The sequence below is a fragment of the Triturus cristatus genome, chromosome 11 (assembly GCF_964204655.1).
Source record: "Triturus cristatus chromosome 11, aTriCri1.1, whole genome shotgun sequence".
NCBI lineage: Eukaryota > Metazoa > Chordata > Amphibia > Caudata > Salamandridae > Triturus > Triturus cristatus.
Genome location: NC_140594.1, coordinates 537844907 through 537865550, shown reverse-complemented (window position 1 = coordinate 537865550; position 20644 = coordinate 537844907).

Sequence of the window (20644 nt, the reverse complement as noted above, 5' to 3'; positions counted from 1 at the left end):
AAATTCATGTTTACAGAGTCCTATAGTACATATAATATAGCTTGATCTTCCCAATGCATTTCGGGCGCAGTGTTCGCCCTTCTTCAGGGGGATCTAGAAGTGAAACATCAATCAGTCATATTCAAAATCATTAGAAAGATTCACAACGAAAAAGATGTACGGCAGGCAATTCTGGCGACACACGGCTATTCACACAAGATGAGAAGTTAAGAATTGAGGCCACTGAGTTACGTCACCAACGAGTTGGTGAGGATTCTAATAAGCATATACAGAAAGGAGGGGTGGTCCCAAGCAAGAGAGCAACACGAATAGAAGCGGAGGGGTAAGTAAAACACCATGTGCGAGTGAAAGTTGTCACACGTGAAAAACGTGAAAGAATCAAACCGTCACCAAACCAGGAGAGCGAATAATTACCTGAGAAAGCTAATGTAACTGGAAACTATCCAGAATTGTAAACATTACAGGGAACAATCTAAAGAAAGTGAAACCTGTATCTTAAAAAATTGTCAAAATAAAATATGAGGCTATTTGAGTCATCAAACAAACTTGGAAGGGCTTACCGAGAGTTCTGTCGGCCCTATCGAACACTAGATGACAGTCAGTAACTGTGTGTACAGACGCGAAGGTACGGCAATGTGGTGGAGAAGACAAGAGCCTGCGGGTAATGGATACGGGGGGTTAACTGTGTGAACTAAACGGAAAAATTAAATGCTTTTCAGAAAGTGAACCATGGTACCTGGGAGTTTCTGTCGGTGTCTGCAAAGGTAGTCCGTGGGTTCGTAGAGCAGCGAAAGGTCCCGCACGTGGATACCGGTGAAATACGGGTGCACGAATGGGAATCACAATATAAGAAAGTGAAGAGGGGCTTATAACGAGTGAGACCGGAAGAGGCCATCTTGGATTGGGAAGTGTGTTCAGTCAAACAGAGAACGGATCGAAAAGTGAAAGAGTCCAGTGTTGAAAAAGCGTGAAAGGGCAAGATGTGGAAACAAAGTGAAAAACGCACCTGTGATTGAAAATATCGACATGAGGGGTGCATACACAAGTTTTGAGTTAAATAAACGGAATCCTACCTATTTACAATCTGATAAGAAATAATACTCCCTAAAGTGACATCCTACCTGTTTACAATATGAATCGACGAGAAGTGCTAACAATATGTCTGACAGTAAAAACATTTCCATTGGCTTCCTGCCTATTTACAATCTAGATGAAATGGAGATTCTAACAATATATCTAACAAATGACACCATCGCACATGTACAGTATGGTAAATACATGAGTGAATACAAATATCTTTATTGATAAGTAAAGAGGTGATGTTAACAAGTCTCCGAGTATAACGTGATATGTTTCAAATGATGTGAGATAATGTCCTAACTATTACAGATATACGTGTAAATGTTTAGAGACAAAAAGGGTGGGATATACTGTGTGTGGCAAAGAGCCCACGAATATTAGAGGGGAAAGTGAGGTGGAACAGTGATGGAACATACCAAACTCCAGAATAAAACAAAATAAGTATGTATTAGTGCTCTAATGCAAAGTAGGGACAACTATGTCCCCCCCTTTTTTTTTAAAGTGCAAACGGAGGTGCTTACAAGAAGCATGCGAATTCAATTTTATCATTGAGACCCTTGGGACTCAAGGTATTAAGATACCGGATCCAAAAGGACTCCCTTTGAACAATGAATTTGCTCATGTCGCGATCATTACAACATTTAATGACTTCGATCACACTGAATTTGAGTTGAGCAATCGTGTGATGTGAATCGCACCAATGACTAGCCAATGGTGAAGATGTGGATCTAGTGCGAATGACTTTTGTGCTCCGTAATGCGAGTACGTAAAGATCTCTCAGTTTTGCCTACATAATATAGGCCACAAGGGCATCGAATGATGTATATGACATTTGAGGTGTTACAGTTGGCAGTGAAGTTAAATTTGACCGGCTTACCCGACCAGGGGTGAGCCAGAGACACACCTGTAATAACATTATTACAGTGTGAGCAATTGTAACATCTAGTCATCCCTTTAGGTGCCACATCAGTGATAGGTTCTCGTTTTTTGAGAAGTTCTTTCAGGTTATTAGAGCGTTTGTATGCAAAAAGCGGTGGATTTGTGAACAGGTTCCCAAAGTCTGGTTCAGTCTGCAATATATCCCATCTGGTGAGGATCGTTCTTTTGATAGCAGGAGAGAGGGTCGAGAACTTGGACACGTAGACTTCCCTAGTTTGAGTGGGTTTGATACGTTTCTCAAGGAGTGTTGGTCGAGACACCTGATTCAGGCGTTGAACTGAAGATTCAATGAGTTTTTTGGGGTAACCACGTGCCAAGAACTGAGTTTTAGTCTCTTCAAGGGTGGTGTGAAATTGTGCGTTATCAGAGGTGATGCGTTTAATTCTCAAAAATTGAGAATAAGGAAGATGTCTTTTCAGAGATTGCGGGTGAAAACTGTCATAAAGTAGCGTGTTGTTGCGGTCTGTGGGTTTTTTGAACAAAGAGGTAACCATATGGTTGGATAATAGTTCTATGTGTACATCAAGGTACGATATTGAATGTTTGTCCAGTGTGTATGTGAACTGGATTCTAGGATTGAGATCATTTAGAGCTGCAAGTTTTGATTCCAATACCTGTCTGTTACCTTGCCACATAATAAAAATATCGTCAATATATCTGCGATATATGACGAGATTGTCTGTCCATTCACTGTCATTAAGGATGTTCTCCTGTTCAAATTTCATCATGTAGATGTTTGCGTAGCTGGGAGCTCCCGCAAAACCCATAGATGTTCCGTGAGTTTGAAGGAAAAATCTATTTTTCCATTTAAAGTAACTGTGAAATAAACAAAAGTGTAAGAGTTCCAAAAGAAAAATTTTGTTGGCATGAATAGTGTCCATTTGGAGAAGTGCCCATTCAATAGCTTCAATACCCTCAGAGTGTGGAATCGAGGTGTATAAGGCAACAACATCAACTGTAAGTAACCATATGTCATCAAAACTCTGAAGATTGAGGTTATTGAGTATTTTCAGAAAATGTGTGGTGTCTTGTACATATGTTGAACCAGCCTGAACAAATGGTTGCAAGAAGTAATCCAAGTATTGACCAATGGGATCATGGATAGAATCACACCCTGATACTATTGGTCGAAACGGTGGATTGATGAGACGTTTGTGTATCTTAGGGAGTGCGTAGATGACTGGCCTACGCGGATGTTTGTTGTACAGGAAATCGTATGTTTTGGTGTTGATCCACTCCATATCTTTAGCATGTTTAAGAATGGTGGTCAAGATGTCCTGAAATTCAACTGTAGGGTCCGATTGTAATGGAACGTAAGTGGACTCATCAGACAGCATTTCATTGATTGCGGATTCATAAAAACTTGTGTCCATTATGACCAATGCGCCACCTTTATTGGCCGCTTGGAATGTGAGGGAGGAGTTATTCCTCAAGCTTTTCAATGCTGTTTTATCCTGTGGTGTCAGATTCTGATGTTTTTTCGAAGGTGTACTAAGATGTAATAAATCATGTTTAACCAGTGATTCAAAGGTGTCTAACACTTTATGTGAAACAGGGGATACAAAGGTGCTTTTAGGTTTAAACTCCTTGTATTCCATCTCACTAGTTATCGGGGCGGAGACAATTTGGGTGGAAAAAAAGTATCGCAATCTTAGTTTTCTCATGAATTTGTAGAATTCAACCTCCGATTGAAATGGGGTGGTGTGATAAGTGGGAACAAAGGATGTTCCCTTATTAAGAAAAGCGATTTGGGAATCTGACAAACTGGAAGAAGAGATGTTCACAACTAATGTTTTTTCTGTCTCCTGCCTGTGCTTTGTGTTTTTGTGCTTTCCGCTACCTCTGCGGGTATTGGTGGAATCGGATCGAGGGAAGATTGATTCGTTGGTGGACTGTTGGCTGCTGGGCTTGTTTCTAAAAAAGAAACCTTAGTACTAGAGGTTGATGCAACTGCTGAAGTCCCTGAATCACTTGCAGAAGGTACTGGAGGTCTGGTTAAGCGGGTTTCACTAACCGAAACTACGCTTTCCTCAGATGAAGCATCTCCTGATTTAGCAAATGTTCGTTTCTGGGCGTAGACTTCCGCCCAGGAATAAACTTCATCGAGTTTATAGTCAATAGTATCCCGCCTAAACTTACGGACTTTGCGTTCGTGAATTTCCTTGGCACAACCATCCAGCTTATTGTTAATCATTTCAAGGGACTGTGACCAGTCTTCTCCAGTCATGTGTTTTTTTAAAGAGTCTTGTAATTCAGAAATTTCTGTTTCAAGATCAGCCAAGACTTTAGAAAGTTCTTCCACAATCAATAAAATTAAGTCTAATGAGCATTTATTGAGTATTGAATACCACTTTTCCATGAATTTCTTATTCATCTTAAACATCATGGGCCTTAGTGGAAGTCTCAGCCCTCTCGGGATCCTGCTGGCTTTGTGGTACTGTACTAGAGTCGTGGCATGCAATCGCTGATTAATTTCGCGGCGCATCAAATATTCCAATTGTCGTAATTGTTGCATGGTTGAGCCCTGTGTGGCGTCAAATGTGCGAGCCTCCCGAATAAGTCCGTATATTTCTTGTGCTTCAGTGTCAGTGTATGCCTTAGTGTCCGCCTTATTGGCAGTAAGGTTGAGAATGTCCTCAAAAGACATGTTGAGTGTGGTGCTACAGTTAGCTGTTGGAGGTGGAAGTTAATGCACTAAATGTGGGAAAGAGACAAACAGCTGGCGTGCACTCAAATTTTTGAAAATAATACCAGATTTAAAACATTGTTCAAAATCTTAAATTAAGCTTGGTGTGCTGACCCTGAGGTGGTTCCACCCGCCACCTTAATTCAAAATAGCGTAAGAGACTAGAGCGAGATGCTCTAGACAGGGACTGCACTTCTCTTGAGACTCAAAGCTGAGTAAGGAACAAATTGAGCATCATTTATCTATTTAACAACGCAGTAAATTGTGTTCATCATCAAACCATCAGTAATCATTTATAAATGGAAGTAACAAATCATAACTTCTTCTTGTCAAAGTGTTATTTTATTCACACTTCTACCAAGATCAAAACAAACGAAAAATTCATGTTTACAGAGTCCTATAGTACATATAATATAGCTTGATCTTCCCAATGCATTTCGGGCGCAGTGTTCGCCCTTCTTCAGGGGTGATCTAGAAGTGAAACATCAATCAGTCATATTCAAAATCATTAGAAAGATTCACAACGAAAAAGATGTACGGCAGGCAATTCTGGCGACACACGGCTATTCACACAAGATGAGAAGTTAAGAATTGAGGCCACTGAGTTACGTCACCAACGAGTTGGTGAGGATTCTAATAAGCATATACAGAAAGGAGGGGTGGTCCCAAGCAAGAGAGCAACATGAATAGAAGCGGAGGGGTAAGTAAAACACCATGTGCGAGTGAAAGTTGTCACACGTGAAAAATGTGAAAGAATTAAACCGTCACCAAACCAGGAGAGCGAATAATTACCTGAGAAAGCTAATGTAACTGGAAACTATCCAGAATTGTAAACATTACAGGGAACAATCTAAAGAAAGTGAAACCTGTATCTTAAAAAATTGTCAAAATAAAATATGAGGCTATTTGAGTCATCAAACAAACTTGAAAGGGCTTACCGAGAGTTCTGTCGGCCCTATCGAACACTAGATGACAGTCAGTAACTGTGTGTACAGACGCGAAGGTACGGCAATGTGGTGGAGAAGACAAGAGCCTGCAGGTAATGGATACGGGGGGTTAACTGTGTGAACTAAACGGAAAAATTAAATGCTTTTAAGAAAGTGAACCATGGTACCTGGGAGTTTCTGTCGGTGTCTGCAAAGGTAGTCCGTGGGTTCGTAGAGCAGCGAAAGGTCCCGCACGTGGATACCGGTGAAATACGGGTGCACGAATGGGAATCACAATATAAGAAAGTGAAGAGGGGCTTATAACGAGTGAGACCGGAAGAGGCCATCTTGGATTGGGAAGTGTGTTCAGTCAAACAGAGAACGGATCGAAAAGTGAAAGAGTCCAGTGTTGAAAAAGCGTGAAAGGGCAAGATGTGGAAACAAAGTGAAAAACGCACCTGTGATTGAAAATATCGACATGAGGGGTGCATACACAAGTTTTGAGTTAAATAAACGGAATCCTACCTATTTACAATCTGATAAGAAATAATACTCCCTAAAGTGACATCCTACCTGTTTACAATATGAATCGACGAGAAGTGCTAACAATATGTCTGACAGTAAAAACATTTCCATTGGCTTCCTGCCTATTTACAATCTAGATGAAATGGAGATTCTAACAATATATCTAACAAATGACACCATCGCACATGTACAGTATGGTAAATACATGAGTGAATACAAATATCTTTATTGATAAGTAAAGAGGTTATGTTAACAAGTCTCCGAGTATAACGTGATATGTTTCAAATGATGTGAGATAATGTCCTAACTATTACAGATATACGTGTAAATGTTTAGAGACAAAAAGGGTGGGATATACTGTGTGTGGCAAAGAGCCCACGAATATTAGAGGGGAAAGTGAGGTGGAACAGTGATGGAGCATACCAAACTCCAGAATAAAACAAAATAAGTATGTATTAGTGCTCTGATGCAAAGTAGGGACAACTATGTCCCCCCCTTTTTTTTGAAAGTGCAAACGGAGGTGCTTACAAGAAGCATGCGAATTCAATTTTATCATTGAGACCCTTGGGACTCAAGGTATTAAGATACCGGATCCAAAAGGACTCCCTTTGAACAATGAATTTGCTCATGTCGCGATCATTACAACATTTAATGACTTCGATCACACTGAATTTGAGTTGAGCAATCGTGTGATGTGAATCGCACCAATGACTAGCCAATGGTGAAGATGTGGATCTAGTGCGAATGCGACTTTTGTGCTCCGTAATGCGAGTACGTAAAGATCTCTCAGTTTTGCCTACATAATATAGGCCACAAGGGCATCGAATGATGTATATGACATTTGAGGTGTTACAGTTGGCAGTGAAGTTAAATTTGACCGGCTTACCCGACCAGGGGTGAGCCAGAGACACACCTGTAATAACATTATTACAGTGTGAGCAATTGTAACATCTAGTCATCCCTTTAGGTGCCACATCAGTGATAGGTTCTCGTTTTTTGAGAAGTTCTTTCAGGTTATTAGAGCGTTTGTATGCAAAAAGCGGTGGATTTGTGAACAGGTTCCCAAAGTCTGGTTCAGTCTGCAATATATCCCATCTGGTGAGGATCGTTCTTTTGATAGCAGGAGAGAGGGTCGAGAACTTGGACACGTAGACTTCCCTAGTTTGAGTGGGTTTGATACGTTTCTCAAGGAGTGTTGGTCGAGACACCTGATTCAGGCGTTGAACTGAAGATTCAATGAGTTTTTTGGGGTAACCACGTGCCAAGAACTGAGTTTTAGTCTCTTCAAGGGTGGTGTGAAATTGTGCGTTATCAGAGGTGATGCGTTTAATTCTCAAAAATTGAGAATAAGGAAGATGTCTTTTCAGAGATTGCGGGTGAAAACTGTCATAAAGTAGCGTGTTGTTGCGGTCTGTGGGTTTTTTGAACAAAGAGGTAACCATATGGTTGGATAATAGTTCTATGTGTACATCAAGGTACGATATTGAATGTTTGTCCAGTGTGTATGTGAACTGGATTCTAGGATTGAGATCATTTAGAGCTGCAAGTTTTGATTCCAATACCTGTCTGTTACCTTGCCACATAATAAAAATATCGTCAATATATCTGCGATATATGACGAGATTGTCTGTCCATTCACTGTCATTAAGGATGTTCTCCTGTTCAAATTTCATCATGTAGATGTTTGCGTAGCTGGGAGCTCCCGCAAAACCCATAGATGTTCCGTGAGTTTGAAGGAAAAATCTATTTTTCCATTTAAAGTAACTGTGAAATAAACAAAAGTGTAAGAGTTCCAAAAGAAAAATTTTGTTGGCATGAATAGTGTCCATTTGGAGAAGTGCCCATTCAATAGCTTCAATACCCTCAGAGTGTGGAATCGAGGTGTATAAGGCAACAACATCAACTGTAAGTAACCATATGTCATCAAAACTCTGAAGATTGAGGTTATTGAGTATTTTCAGAAAATGTGTGGTGTCTTGTACATATGTTGAACCAGCCTGAACAAATGGTTGCAAGAAGTAATCCAAGTATTGACCAATGGGATCATGGATAGAATCACACCCTGATACTATTGGTCGAAACGGTGGATTGATGAGACGTTTGTGTATCTTAGGGAGTGCGTAGATGACTGGTCTACGCGGATGTTTGTTGTACAGGAAATCGTATGTTTTGGTGTTGATCCACTCCATATCTTTAGCATGTTTAAGAATGGTGGTCAAGATGTCCTGAAATTCAACTGTAGGGTCCGATTGTAATGGAACGTAAGTGGACTCATCAGACAGCATTTCATTGATTGCGGATTCATAAAAACTTGTGTCCATTATGACCAACGCGCCACCTTTATTGGCCGCTTGGAATGTGAGGGAGGAGTTATTCCTCAAGCTTTTCAATGCTGTTTTATCCTGTGGTGTCAGATTCTGATGTTTTTTCGAAGGTGTACTAAGATGTAATAAATCATGTTTAACCAGTGATTCAAAGGTGTCTAACACTTTATGTGAAACAGGGGATACAAAGGTGCTTTTAGGTTTAAACTCCTTGTATTCCATCTCACTAGTTATCGGGGCGGAGACAATTTGGGTGGTCAAATTTAACTTCACTGCCAACTGTAACACCTCAAATGTCATATACATCATTCAATGCCCTTGTGGCCTATATTATGTAGGCAAAACTGAGAGATCTTCACCATTGGCTAGTCATTGGTGCGATTCACATCACACATCACACGATTGCTCAACTCAAATTCAGTGTGATCGAAGTCATTAAATGTTGTAATGATCGCGACATGAGCAAATTCATTGTTCAAAGGGAGTCCTTTTGGATCCGGTATCTTAATACCTTGAGTCCCAAGGGTCTCAATGATAAAATTGAATTCGCATGCTTCTTGTAAGCACCTCCGTTTGCACTTTCAAAAAAAAGGGGGGGGACATAGTTGTCCCTACTTTGCATTAGAGCACTAATACATACTTATTTTGTTTTATTCTGGAGTTTGGTATGTTCCATCACTGTTCCACCTCACTTTCCCCTCTAATATTCGTGGGCTCTTTGCCACACACAGTATATCCCACCCTTTTTGTCTCTAAACATTTACACATATCTGTAATAGTTAGGACATTATCTCACATCATTTGAAACATATCACGTTATACTCGGAGACTTGTTAACATTACCTCTTTACTTATCAATAAAGATATTTGTATTCACTCATGTATTTACCATACTGTACGTGTGCGATGGTGTCATTTGTTAGATATATTGTTAGAATCTCCATTTCATCTAGATTGTAAATAGGCAGGAAGCCAATGGAAATGTTTTTACTGTCAGACATATTGTTAGCACTTCTCGTCGATTCATATTGTAAACAGGTAGGATGTCACTTTAGGGAGTATTATTTCTTATCAGATTGTAAATAGATAGGATTCCGTTTATTTAACTCAAAACTTGTGTATACACCCCTCATGTCGATATTTTCAATCACAGGTGCGTTTTTCACTTTGTTTCCACATCTTGCCCTTTCACGCTTTTTCAACACTGGACTCTTTCACTTTTCGATCCGTTCTCTGTTTGACTGAACACACTTCCCAATCCAAGATGGCCTCTTCCGGTCTCACTCGTTATAAGCCCCTCTTCACTTTCTTATATTGTGATTCCCATTCGTGCACCCGTATTTCACCGGTATCCACGTGCGGGACCTTTCGCTGCTCTACGAACCCACGGACTACCTTTGCAGACACCGACAGAAACTCCCAGGTACCATGGTTCACTTTCTTAAAAGCATTTAATTTTTCCGTTTAGTTCACACAGTTAACCCCCCGTATCCATTACCCGCAGGCTCTTGTCTTCTCCACCACATTGCCGTACCTTCGCGTCTGTACACACAGTTACTGACTGTCATCTAGTGTTCGTAAGGGCCGACAGAACTCTCGGTAAGCCCTTTCAAGTTTGTTTGATGACTCAAATAGCCTCATATTTTATTTTGACAATTTTTTAAGATACAGGTTTCACTTTCTTTAGATTGTTCCCTGTAATGTTTACAATTCTGGATAGTTTCCAGTTACATTAGCTTTCTCAGGTAATTATTCGCTCTCCTGGTTTGGTGACGGTTTAATTCTTTCACGTTTTTCACGTGTGACAACTTTCACTCGCACATGGTGTTTTACTTACCCCTCCGCTTCTATTCGTGTTGCTCTCTTGCTTGGGACCACCCCTCCTTTCTGTATATGCTTATTAGAATCCTCACCAACTCGTTGGTGACGTAACTCAGTGGCCTCAATTCTTAACTTCTCATCTTGTGTGAATAGCCGTGTGTCGCCAGAATTGCCTGCCGTACATCTTTTTCGTTGCGAATCTTTCTAATGATTTTGAATATGACTGATTGATGTTTCACTTCTAGATCACCCCTGAAGAAGGGCGAACACTGCGCCCGAAATGCATTGGGAAGATCAAGCTATATTATATGTACTATAGGACTCTGTAAACATGAATTTTTCGTTTGTTTTGATCTTGGTAGAAGTGTGAATAAAATAACACTTTGACAAGAAGAAGTTATGATTTGTTACTTCCATTTATAAATGATTACTGATGGTTTGATGATGAACACAATTTACTGCTTTGTTAAATAGATAAATGATGCTCAATTTGTTCCTTACTCAGCTTTGAGTCTCAAGAGTAGTGCAGTCCCTGTCTAGTGCATCTCGCTCTAGTCTCTTACGCTATTTTGAATTAAGGTGGCGGGTGGAACCACCTCAGGGTCAGCACACCAAGCTTAATTTAAGTTTTTGAACAATGTTTTAAATCTGGTATTATTTTCAAAAATTTGAGTGCACGCCAGCTGTTTGTCTCTTTCCCACTTTTAGAAAGTTGGCATGTTCTTAGTTAAACTATTCTATGCCTCTGCATCTCTCTGCATAAACATCTGGGGTGGGTGACAGCTGGGCTTCGTGCATTCCCTGTAGACAGTCAAACATAAAGGGAGCTGAGGTATGCCATTCACATCCTGATAGCCTATCTCCAGGCCAATGGGCATTCCTGGACTAGATGGAGGGAGGTCCTGACACTTGCACCTGAATAGGGCTGTGCTTGTTCAGCCAAAGAGCTGCATACCCCCTTGTAAGGAATCTGGAGCCAGGGCAGGAAGGGGCAGCGATCCTGTGACCCTCAAAGGCCACTCTATGAAGTCTCCCTCACTTCAAAGGCACACCTGGGCATAACCATAGGTCCCTTGACACCAGAACCTCAGTATACTCTGGACCTGAGAACACTCTGCCAGGAAGAAAGACTGCTGTGGTGCTGAAATGACTGCCACTCTGCTGGACTCTGCTTGACTCTGCTTGATTTTTGCTCTGCTGTGTCTGTCCTGCTGCCTGATGCCTCTTGCCTGGTAGTGAGAAGGACTTAACCTGAATCTCTACATCCCCAGAATCAAGTGACTCCAAGGGGCTGCTGGCTTCGCTCCTGTTCTGAAGTCTCAGGGACATCAAAGACTACCTTCAACTCTGCTTCAGCTGCTGGACTCTGCCTCTGTGAGTCTGGCCCTGCCAAGAGGTGTCAATCCAGTTCTACAACTGTTAGAGGGCAGTAACTGGGGACACATTAGCAGACTAGGTGTCCCCTAGAGAAATAATTTCAGTCTGCAGTTAATTGGCAGGTTGATGAAAGACTGAAGTCCTGCTCCACATAGTTGTGTCACTTTTAGGACAACTCATAGTATATATAAGCATTGATCGGCATCTTGTCCTAAGAGTATTAGTCGCAAGTAGAGAGAAATTTCTTACAGACAAACTGGAAAGAGAATAATGAGGAGGAAGAAAGGGTCCTTGGTCTATATTTAGTTGGGTATTTCATAAAAACAATAATTGCAGTAGTATGGCAGCTTTTGCAGGAGATTACTTAACAGACAGGTCAACAGTATTGATGGCAGCAAGATCGCAATCTACTTATGGGGAGTTACACTAGAAGGGGGGGGGGCTAATAAACAACAGGTGAAACATGAGGAGATGTGAGGTTACTGGGAGGGAGCGTTGTCTGCTAAGTTTGTTTTCAAAGTCGTAGAGGTGTGCCTCAATTCCCTGATATAGGGTGTCTGTGCAGGCCTCTGGGTTCCTCATTATGTGGGGCCCCACTTTCAGTTCCTGCCTACTTTAAGAGGGCTGCTTGCCTGACTGAAAGAAAGGGGCAGGGTCCTGGCTTTCCAATTTTAGGTGCTGGAAATAGAGGTGCAGCGGGGTTGCAGCACCTCAAATATCCATGATGGAGTTGAGAAGGTGAGTGAGCAGTAAAGATGCTTTTGCTTTTTTAAAATCTTGTCACAGAAGTGAAATGTGAGGCTCTGTCATCTGATAAATTGCTACTTATTCTTTTAACATGGACATTGGTGTTTACTTTACTTTCTCTGGCTGTAGAGTGAGGGGAGTGTGTAATGTGACCTATTTGACAATCTTGCTGAGTATGAAAGGAAATACTGTAGGATGTTAATTTTATTTTTACCACAACATAATTTGAGGTGTATAATAAATATTTCAAATGCACAAATGAAGCACTTTGTTCTGTAATTCCGAAGTTTGATGGAAACAAATATTTGAAAAGTATCAGAATAAATCCCAACACTTTGTTTGGTGAAAGGCAAATTATACAAATTCACTGACACACGATTTCCACACATTATCATTTGTTCGCTGTACAGTTTTATGTTTGTGCAAATTTATGGGCCATTTCAATGTAAATGATTTTGTAATATATTTATGATATTATGCTTCAAAATCCACCACCATTTACATGCCACACCCTTACCAATCTCCTGCAGAATAGGCATGGCTCCTTTGCTAAACTTGTTCTTTGTCTAATGTTTGAGTTTTCCACAAGCCCTTTTATTTCAATGAGGTAACACTAATGGCTGAAAATTGTTCCAGCATCACAGCTTCCCATTTATTGCAATACCGCGCATGGCTATCAGGAGCGCTATTATTTCTTACACCTGCTGCTCCTGACAAAATTAGAATCAGAAAGGAATACCAGAATCCTGCTGTACCCCAGGATTATTATTGCATATTTATTGACTGAAAATGTTTTACAGACTGAGTGGCAAGGATTATAAAAGAAGTGCTGGGAGATCTCCCGCACTGGCTGAGCAAGTAGTTGATTGCTAAAACAACGGGAATATGAGAAAAAAATAACTGCTAGATTAGCAGCACTCACAGTTTATTGAGGGAGGACTCTGTTCGAACATGTTCACTGTGCGTTCCACCCCCGTGAAATTCATACCCGATGGACTGTTCCAGGAAGTTTGCGGTTCCCGAGAATTGTTCTAAAATAACACAATTCTTCCTAGCCATGGCGACAACATTTAACAGGTTTAAGAGTAACACTGAACCAATTAGGTTTTATCCAGGAAAATGCTGTTTGATCAGTTTATGAAGTATGAGGAAATGTTGTCTAGTTGCCTGGTAATGATTAAATGTATGGAACACAGAAACATGTCTTTATTATCAATAACTTGGTGCCGCAGTCTTGTGACTTTGTATCAGTGTGAGTAACAGGTGGTACGATGCTAATATCATAATAATTAACGCAAATGTTATCTAATTAGGAAGTTTGACACTGAGACAATCAATAGCAATTTGCGCATGTGCTATCGATTTTTCTTTTATGGTTACAGTTAAGAAAACAACCCCTATGCTTCCAGATTTGGATTTTTAAACGATTTCCCACGTTTTCATCTTTTCAGTTTATGTTCCTAAGGGTAGACATTGCTTTTCTCAAACCACTTTAGAAATTGAAGATTTTCAAACAATTTTCGCCATTTTCATTGTTTCGGTTTATCTTCCCAAGTACAGGCATGAATTTTCTCAAAAACCTGTGAAAGTGGAGGGCTTCCGAACGTTTTCCACTTTTTCGATTGTTTCACTTTGTGTTTTGGAATTCAGATGGACATGTAAAACTCATTGTAGTTCTTCGTGAATACCATTACAGTTAGCACTTTTAGTATTTTTTGGCTCTAATTACAAGTGAGCCTTATGCCGTTGATGTATATAAAGCAAACACAAAGCGATGAAGGACGCAAACTTTTCAGACACTCACCCGCAGTCACAGATCTGGGTTGAATCCATCATTATTCTTTAGCTCACTGCGCCACCTCAGGTCAGACGCAACTATATGCAACCCAGTCTTGACCCTGTGCCTCATGGGAACAGTCCAGCCCGAACTGCAAAGCCATGTCTTCCCTGAACCAGAAACAAGCATCCTGGGTTTTGGGGATACACCCCACATCGGCCAGGCTAGCTTGAATCCAGTGGCAAAGTAAGCAAGGGGCCCACGTCTGGGCATACCCTGCCAACATAGGGCGAACAAAGCAAACACAAATACATATGATGGAAAGAGCGCTGAAACTTTTCAGAACTCACCCCCAGACACAGATCTGGGTTGAATCGTCTATTAATGATGCACACCATGTGTAAATGTGTGAGCATATATCAATTAGCTCATGTGAATCCTCTGGATTGACTGAAAACATACCTTTGATTTGGTACATCCAGCACTTTGATATACGCAACTTGGTTAACGAATCTACCTAAGTTAATCTGAGTCATTACACAATGCCTGTCCAATTAAAGTAAATGTATTTTCACTGTCATTCTTCAGGAGAAGTGCAACGGGGAAAGGGGGTGGAATTACAAATGTAGGGAGACAGGAAGTTGTGAGTTCAGTGATAAGATCGACAAACAAAGAGGAGTGAGAGAGCGACAGCTGCCTTGTCATTAGGGGCATATATAGGTTTGACAAGCTCCTCAGTATGGTACAAATGTAGCTTATAAAACTGCAGATAATGTTTTGCACTGCACAAAGAATTCTGTAACTTATGTATCTCAGTTGTAAAGCCACCCAACGCAAGAAAATATTTTGCTGACAAATTCAGTTATCACATACTCGCCCAATCAAAAAGAAATTGTAGTGAGTGTTAGTACTCTCACTGAAGTTATAGTTGCCTGCCTACACCTCATGATAGCAATACAATATCAGGAAAATACCTTGCAACATAAGTCAGGCCTGCTCCTGTCTGGTGCTAATGAGATAGATTTTAAAAACATGCAGGGCCAATGAGTGATTCCCAGGATACAATAGTCATTGCTCCCTATCCTACAATGTCCCTGGGATTGCATACGTGTTGGACCAAGCTTTTTCTGCAGGGTCACTACAGAATTTTTACTTCCTCTGTATTCCTTTGCTGGACTGGTTTTAGTTGGCTTTTAGGACTCTCTGCACGTTTCCCCTGCTAGTCAGAGGAGAAGTGCTTGTGCTCTACCTTGAAAAAAAGGTAAGGTTGGCCTGCACCTGATTGGTACTTGTTATATACTTGTAAGACCCTAGTATACTGTACTGTAAATTAAATGCTTCTAGTGGGAACCAGCACTCATTGTACCACCCACTCAAGTAGATTTTTAAAACATTGCTAAGGCCTGCCACTGCAGACTGTAGTGTAGTTGTGAACTGCCATTACGGACTGGCAAAATAAACCTTTTACCGGGACCAGACCTTTCCTATTAATACTTATATGTCACCCTAAGCTAGACCCTAAAGGCTCACAGGGCAGGGTGCATGGTGTTTAAAAAGTAGGACATGTGGGTTTAAGTTTTACATGTGCTAGCGGTGAAATACTCCTAATGTTGCTTTTCACTGTTGCAAGGCTAATTTTCCCACAGCCACCGAGTGAACCTTATTACATTTAATAAGTGCGAACTGCAGATAGTGAGCAGATAGATAAATTATGTTTACACTCAAATGAATTGTAATTTAAGATCCTCTTTGACAATAAAGTAAGATTTTAAATAAAAAAATTGAAAACACCCTCTAGAAAGTTGGCATTTTCCTGCCCGAACCAACTGTGCCTTACTGCAAGTGTCCTGGGTTATATTACTGTGAATGGCTCTTTTGCTACTGCTGTGGGTTCTGTATTCCTTCTAGGCATATGAACAAAGAAAGTATAGGTGTGAGGGAAGAGGGTATTCATAACTAAATGACTGGGAAGGAGTTGTGCCCTACCCTGATTACATTTCAAATGGCCCTGTTTGCAGCAAGCCCCAAAGGAACCGGACACCAGGCCTGCCGTTGCCTTTTTCACCCTAGACAGTTTAGAGCTAACCCCAGGGGAAGATGAATAACTGACCAGAATCAGTGTTAGACATGGCATCTTTTGGCATGTTTCCCCTGAGGTTTTTCTTTCTGCCCTCCCGGTTTTGCTGGCGTAGTGTTTCTGCGCACTTTTCTCACTGCTGATCAGTGGTAAAGTGCAAGTGCTCCTGTGGTAAATTGTGTTATGGATTGCTGTTTCCAAATTGGATATTTGATTTACTTATTAGTCCCTAGTAAAGTGCACTGAGTGTATCAGGGCCTGTAAATCCAATGCTGCTAGTGGGCCTGCAGCACGGATTGTGCCACCCACGTGAGTAGCCCTTAAAAGGTATCTCAGATCTGCCATTGCAGAGTCTGCGCGCAGTTTGTAACTTCCATGTCGACTTGGCCAGGGCACACACTTGCCAGTCCCTAACCTTCGCTTTTCTTACATGTCAGGCACCCCTAAGGAAGGCCCAAGGTACCCCTGTGGGCACGGTGCAGTGTATGTGAAAGGTAGGGCATGCCCTGGTGTGTGTGGCATGTCCTGATAGTGAATTACAATCCATTTCGTTTTTCATTATTGTAAGGCTACCTGTTCCCCATACGATAGAATGGGAAGTTTGTTTATAACATCTTATAAACATAACTGGTCCTAGGAACTAGATGGAAAAATAAAGTTTAGTATGCTGTGGTAAATAAAAATTCCTTTACCGGGACTGAATTTGATACAAAAACATTATAAAATAGCTCAGTAAAATGAGAGGCAGAATCCGTGATATTAGAGTTTCGGAATGGGCTTTATTCCAATAAACGATTATAATCGGATGCTTCAAGTTCCATCACCACGGGGTTCAGGAAGTGAAGTACCCACTTTATTGACAAGAAGTAACTTTTATAGTCCATACATTATAATGAAGTGAATACAGTAGGCGTAACAATTGATAAGGAAAATGACGTTTGGTCCGCGTAACCGAAAATGGGTGTAATAATGAGTAAAAAGAAACATGATTGGTTATGATGTCATGTATAGGTGGATCTATAAGATAATACTTGACATAGATGCGCGCGCAGCAGCATGACGTGTAATTGACGTGTAACTAGGGGGTGACGGGAACTTGACGTTAGCTCTACATGTGGAGACGAAAAGTCTGGGGGTCAGATCAACCTAATCCCAAATCATATCTAACATCCTATGTTTAAAGAACTATGTTATCCATAAAAGAGGGACTCTCGGACAGAATCTATTCTATACTGACTGTGCGTGCGTGTACAAGCGTCTAAGTGTCTACACTGAATGCGAGGGGGTAGGAATATTCCATGGTAACAGGGCTATGAATTATTTGCATGAGGACAGAGAAGATGGGCCTTTTTGCTTGGTAACTGGAAGAATGTTTACTTAAACTACTAGGCAGGAATGCATCGGCTGAGGGGGAAGCAGATAATTCGAAGGTGAAATACAGTTCTTGGCAGAGAGTAGGCTGATGTCAGGCTTCGTGAGCCGCGCAGAGAATGAGACAAAGTTCATGGTCACAGATGCAGGCTCGGGCTGGAGCTTTCAGAGGCAGAAGGCAAGAGGGGTTTTGATGACAGAATCAGGGCCTACTTGCCTGGACTGTAAAATGGCATAAGTGAACCATATAAAGCCGGTGGCTTTTCATACTTAGGAATGGAATATCCGGCCTATTCATGGCGGATCTGACAAAGGACATGTTGACGGTGGACGCACATGTATTTGCGTCTTCATAACTGGAACTGGAGGGAACATACATGTACTTGTGACATGCACATGGAACCGTTGGGGTCCAAGATAGGGGACATAACTGACCAGAAAAATCCATATTTCCACAATGCCTGAACTCAGAATCTAAAAATGCATCTTTTAGTGACGGTGATTTTTACATTCTGTGTTTGAAAATACCACTTTTAGAAAGTAGGTATTTTCTTGCTCAGTCATCCCGTGTGCCTCTGCTGGAATGTGGATTGCCTGTCTGGGTTTTGGATGACAGAAGGCTGGGGAGCAGGAGGGCTCCAGATAGTCTAGGTAGGGTCAGGAAAGGGCTGAATAGACCTGGGCTGCAATGAGGGAAGTGGGAGGAGATTTCCCTGCACCTCAAAGGGCCTGGTCTGCCTCTGACAATGCTGTCTCCACCTCCTGCCAGGAAAGCACACCAGAGAAGGCAGAACTGGTTCTGGCTGGGCACAGACACTCTCTGCCTAAGAGATCAAAGGATCTTTGGATATAAATATTGGGGCCCAGAACCCTGAACTTTAGAACTCTTTTGGATCAAGAAGACTGCCAAGAAGAAGAGCTGGAGAAGCTGTGAGGAGGACCAACCAGTTTGTTGTGTTGGCCTCCAGTGGCTGCTTCGGTCTTGGGCAGTGAAAGGACTGGACTGAACTTTCTGCAATCTGCTGTGTGAGTTTCTCCAAGGGCTTGAGGTAGAGCTTGCCCCCTGCTCAAGAAGTCTCAAGAACAACAAAGACTTCAAGCTCTTCTGCCCCGAACAACAAAGACTTCAAGCTCTTCTGCCCCCAGCACTGGGGACTGTGTGTTTTGTGCTGCAACAGACGAAAAGCAACTCGACGACGTCTACGACGCTGCTGCCGACTCCATGTCTTGAAGGCTCGGCAGAGGGCACTGCCACAATGCCGCACCGTGACCCTGGTCTCACCGGCAATGCCTGCTGATGCCGCCACCGAGCCGCTGCTCGCACCGCGACCTGTGGGCACCAGACTCCGCACCGTCTTCGCTTCACGACGACACCTTGGCACCACAGAGGGCACCGCCGCAACACCGCACCGTGACCCTGGTCTCACGAATGCGCCTGCTGACGCCGCTACCGAGCTGCTGCTCACACTGTGACCTGTGAGCACCGCACTCCGCACCGCCTCGCTTCACAACGACGCCTTGCTATCCCTGATGACGCCGTTGCACACGGAAATCAACGCCGCTGCTTGCACCGTGGTTCAAGGGCACCGCTCGTAAAGTTACACAACGCACCACCCTCATCCCGCACCGCAGCCTTGGCCTACCGACGCCGATGCCATTGACTCCAGTTCGTCAGCCGACGACAGCGCTTCAGCAACGACGACGCCGCTGCTTGCAATGTGACCTACTAGCCTCGTGACGAGCACCACCTTCATCTTGCACCGCGTCCCTGGTCTTACCGGCGATGCCATCTGACACCGCCACCGAGCCGCTGCTCGCACCGCAACCTGAGGGCACCGCACGCCGCACTGCTTCACTTCACACCGCAGCACCCGACACCTGCCGACACCAGCGCTCCTTACCCCATCAGAGAGTAAATCGACCTGCAACGCGTGTGACTTTGAGGGCCCTGACGACTCCAGCACCGACCTCCGGAACTGACGCCTGCGGACGATGTGTTTTTTCTGGAAACTCAACGAAGAGGTCAAGGGTGCCCTGCATTTCTAAAAGGTACTGTTTGCGGGTCTTCCCGACACCGTAGCTGGCCCGCTACGCCGCGGTCAGCCAGAACTGTTTGGGTTTGTTTGCTCACGACGCCGTGATAGCCCTGGATGGAGCTATCGACATCAGGGAACTGTTTTTAAAGCTTATTTTGACAGCTGTAGATATTTAGGTACTGTATTGTGGATTTTTTATCATTTTGGTCTTGTCTTAAAGTATATAAAATATTGGCTATTTTTCTAACTGGTGTGGTGTCCTTTTGTAGTGCTTACACTCTATTACTGTAGGTTATGTGCAAATGATTTACACACTGCCTCTAAGATAAGCCTGACTGCTCATGCCAAGCTACCAATGGGGTGAGCAGGGATTATTTAAGGAGTGTAACTGCCTTATCCTGACTAGGAAGAATGGTCCCTATTTGGACAAAGGTGCAAGCCCTTGCCAACTAGAGACCCCATTTCTAACATTGGTTGTCAACGGTGAGGATAGGACTTGCGTTTGCTCTTGACTTACAGTGATTGGTTTGCACTACTACCATATCACAAACCATTACGTGCCACACACTGGTTCTTTTTCTTTTTGGCCTATTTTTGATCTTGCAAGTTTGAACTTGCTACTTCATCATGCCGGAATCAAGAGCATCATCCGTTGCATCCCTGGAAATTGCCTTTGAGGAGGATAGGTTGGAAGCCTAGAATGTTAGGGAATTGAAATCAATTTGCAAAAACCTAAAAGTCCAAGTCAGAGGCCTCACTAGGAACGAGGAGCTACAAAAGGTGCTGAGGGCTTGGGTAGCAGCCAGAGATGCCAGTGGGCAATCTGGTGATCTTAGTGGAGAAGTAGAGGAGCTTAGTCCTAGGGTGGATGTGCTTTTGGGAGGGGGGAACCTCCCCGGCTAGGCAGCAGTATCCTGTCCACAGAAGAGCTGGAGGACAGACGGGAAGCAAGGAAGGT